Source organism: Microtus ochrogaster, unplaced genomic scaffold, assembly GCF_000317375.1.
Source record: "Microtus ochrogaster isolate Prairie Vole_2 unplaced genomic scaffold, MicOch1.0 UNK92, whole genome shotgun sequence".
Taxonomy (NCBI): Eukaryota; Metazoa; Chordata; class Mammalia; order Rodentia; family Cricetidae; genus Microtus; species Microtus ochrogaster.
In genome coordinates, this window is record NW_004949190.1 from 1,017,714 (window position 1) to 1,021,729 (window position 4,016).

A 4,016-nucleotide genomic window follows, 5' to 3' on the forward strand; every position below is an offset into this window, starting at 1 on the left:
GGCAGGACGATCAGAGATTCAAGGTTGTTCTCAACTACCTAAGCTTGGCAACACAGAATACCATTTCAAGAGTAGCAACAGCAACATAAAACAGACAAAAATAAGAATATAGGAATAAACTTAAACAGAAATTTGGGATATTTTATCATCAAAAACTAGAAAACATTACTAAGAGAAATTAAAGAAGATGATAGAAAATAGAATGAAATCCTATTTTCAAAGACTGGAAGACCCAATACTGTTATAATAATGATACTGTCCAATGCTAGTCTATTCAGTCCTTAGCAAATAAATAAAGAAATTAGATAATGAATTTGAGAGGCAGTGGATATGAAGGGATGGAGGGGAAGAGAGGGTAGAAGTCATGTAAATACAGTATTCATGTATGAAATTCCTAAAAAAAACAATTAAGTAAAACTTTCTAATGTCACTTTATGGGAATGGGCATGCAATTTCTGAAATGAAAGGTAACTGTAAAGATCCCCAAGTTGAAAAAAAAACTGTCTTGAAGAATAAAGTTGGAAAACTCACCCTTGCCATTATTCAGCTTCCTAGAGAATGAAATATTGGTGCACAATACAGTGCAGAAGAGTCTTGGAAACATTATAGCAACTGAAAGAAACCAGACAGAAAGAAACCGATTCCACTCATTTGAAATATTGAGAAAAGTTAATCCACTGGGACAGAACGCAAGTCTGGTTGCCAGGGGTTAGATGGAAGGCGGAAGATGGAGCAGCCATTTAATGAGCACTGAATTTCCTTTGGAGATAAAGAAAAGCTTTCGGAAGTAGATAGCAGCTGTGGTTGTGAAATGCACGAAAACCCACTGAATGTTTCCCTTCAGGAAGGTCAGTTTTATGTTCTGTGATTTTCAATCTCAAGTTAACTTTTAGATTTCAAAGGAAATTATCAAAAAAGTGAAAGACATGCCATAGAATTGAGGAAATGTTTAAAAATCATGTATTTTATTAAGGGACTTTTATTCAGAGTGCCTGCACTTGGGTGTGGCAGATGGTGACAGGATGATCGTGAGTCAGTGCCAGACTCAACTACACAGCCAGTTCAACTTAAATCTTGGCTACACAGTGAGACCATCTCTCATTAAAAAAAGATAATTAACATGGATTCAAAGACATGAGCTTTGAAAACTCAGCAATTAAAAACAAATAATTCTTCTGCTCTGGTATATTACTCGAGGCCAGTGCCCATGGAAACAAACCCTAATTAAATTCAATGTATCAAAAAATAAGGTAAACCAGACCCAGAAAGACAAACATGGTATGCAAACACTTTTAGGTGGATTACATGCTAAAGGATAACTATGCTACAATCCAAAACACCAGAGAGGCTAGGTAAGGAGGGCCCAAGGGGGGGGATGCATGGTTTTCCCTGGAAAAAGGAACTAGAAAGGAATTTGTGGGTGGACTGGGGGCGTGTGTGGATGGGAACATGAGGAGTATATAGAGGGGGAGAATACTGAAAGAGATGATTGCAAATGGGGGCACTTAAGGGTCAGGTAGAAACCTGGTGCACCAGAAACTCCTAGGTATCTACTAGGATGACCTGAGCTAAGACTCCTAGCTATAGTTGATATGTAGCTTGAACTGGCCAAGTCCTGTGATCAAATAAGACTTCCAGTGGAGGGATTGGGACACAAACCTAGCCACACAACTTTTGACCTATGTCCTGCCTGTGGGATGTGGAGGTAGAATGGATAAGGGTGGTACAGAGATTGTGAGTGGCCAACCAATGACTGGTTCAGACTCACACCCACACCACAAGAGGGAGCCCACCCCTGACTTTGCCTGGAGTGCCAGGACCCAGAGGCAGAATGGACCAGAGAGAGACCTAGAACAGAACCAAACATGATTGGAGAAAACAAAAGTGTCAATATATTGATGCCCAACAATTTTCTGCTATACTTTTATAGAGTAGTGACTACCAAATAATCATGAGAGAGACATCAATCAGTAACTGATAGAAACAGAGGCTGAAACCCACAGTCAAATATTAGACGAAGCTCAAGGAATCCTGCTTGACGGGGAGGAAGGATTGTAGGAGCCAGAAAGGCCAAGGACCTCACAAGAAAACCCATAGAAACAACTAGCCTGGGCTCATAGGAGCTCACAGAGTGTGAACTAACAACCAGGGAGCCTGCATAGGACTGACATAGAAAATCTACATATATGTAACAGTTGTGTATCTTGGTCTACTTGTAGGACTCCTAACTAGTAGGAGCAGGGGCTGTCTCTGATGTTTTGGCTGACTTTTGGGAACCTATTCCTTATACTGGATTGCCTTGCCCAGCCATAATACAAGGGAGGAACTTAGTCTTACTAAAACTTGATGTGCCATGCTTTGTTGATATCCATGGGAAGCTTGCCCTTTTCTGAACAGAAGCAGAGGAGGAGTAGGCTAACTGAGGCAGAGGGGAGATGAGGGAGGGTATGGTAGGAGAGGATGGAGGGGAACCTGCAGTCAGTATGTAAAATAAATAAATAAATTTAATAAAATAAAATAGCATAAAGTAGAAAGAAAACTAGGTAGAAAGAGGTTCAATCAGAAAAAGGAAATAAGGCTGTAATGACAGTGACCACTGTCAAAATACATTATATGCATGTTGAATTTCTTTAAAATAAATTAATTTAGAAAAATATTAAATTCAAATGGTCAAGGTCTTTTTAAAAATTAAAAACACTTCTCCAAAGATACACAATTAAAATTGCATGGAATTTGCTCTTAACACTAATTGCCAGGAAGATGCAAATTAAAATCACAAGGAGAAACCACATCAGTTCCCTAAGATCTTGCTAGTCCAATGAATAGATGAAAATGGAAAATAAGAAACCTTTACAGGAGCATGGGGAAACTTTAACCTTTACACATTGTAGGCAGAAACATAAAATGATTCAGTCTCTTTGGAAAGTAGTTTGGCCATTCCTCACAAATAATACATGGAGTCCCTATGTGATCCAGGAATTTCACTCCCAAATATGTACTTAAGAGAAAAGATAAGATGTGTTCTCAAAAGCTGAGTATATAAATGTTCATGAAAGCATTATTCATAATAGCCCCAAAGTGGAAACAGCAACCCAATGTTGATCAATTGAAGAATGCTTAATCAAATGCATTATGTTGATGTGAGATTCCACTCTATGCTATAAATATGTTTTATTATCATTGGTTAGTAAAGAAGCTGCTTCAGCCTATAGCAGGGCAGAATAAAGCCAGGCTGAAAGAAATATATAGAGAGAGTAGGTAAAGTCAGAGAGACACCATGTAGCTGCAGTAGGAGAAAGACTCCAGAATAGAGCCTTACTCGGTAAGTTATAGCCTTGTGGAAATACACAGACTAATAGAAATGTGTTGATTTAAGATGTAAGAGTTAGTTAATAAAAAGCCTGAGCTAATAGGCCAAGCAGTGTTGTAATTAATATAGGTTCTGTGTGATTATTCTGGTCTGGGCTGCCGGGTAATGGAAGAGCAGTCACAGCCTACAGTATTTCCATATGTAAGCTGTTAGTCACTTTTTAATACAGAGTTCAAGTCTCTAAAAGTTTTTCTGATTTTACACACTCTGTTGCAGAGATTGGTGACCATACCTTTTTCATACATGTGATTATCATATCTTCTTGTAGTTACTTATGAGAATGAAACTCTCATCAAACCTGTTATGGTCAAAGTTTACTCTCCAACCGCCCTAAGGAGCTAGACTTTAATACAAGAAACAGTGAATCACTCATAATAGGTTTCTAACCACAAATAAAGGTCACAGAGTCTATAATTGGTGATCCTAAAGAAGCTAAATAAGAAGGTGAACCCAAAGAAAAACATAGCCCTCCTGGCTATGGGAAGTAGACAAAATTGCCGAGGAAAAAATTGGGATCTTGGGGGTAGGGTGGGATGGGGATAAGGGGAGATGGGGGGAGAAAAGTGAGAAGGGGAGGATGGGGGGAACTTGGGGAAACAGGATGATTGCGATAAAGGAAGGTTGGATAGGGTAGCATGGAAGCACA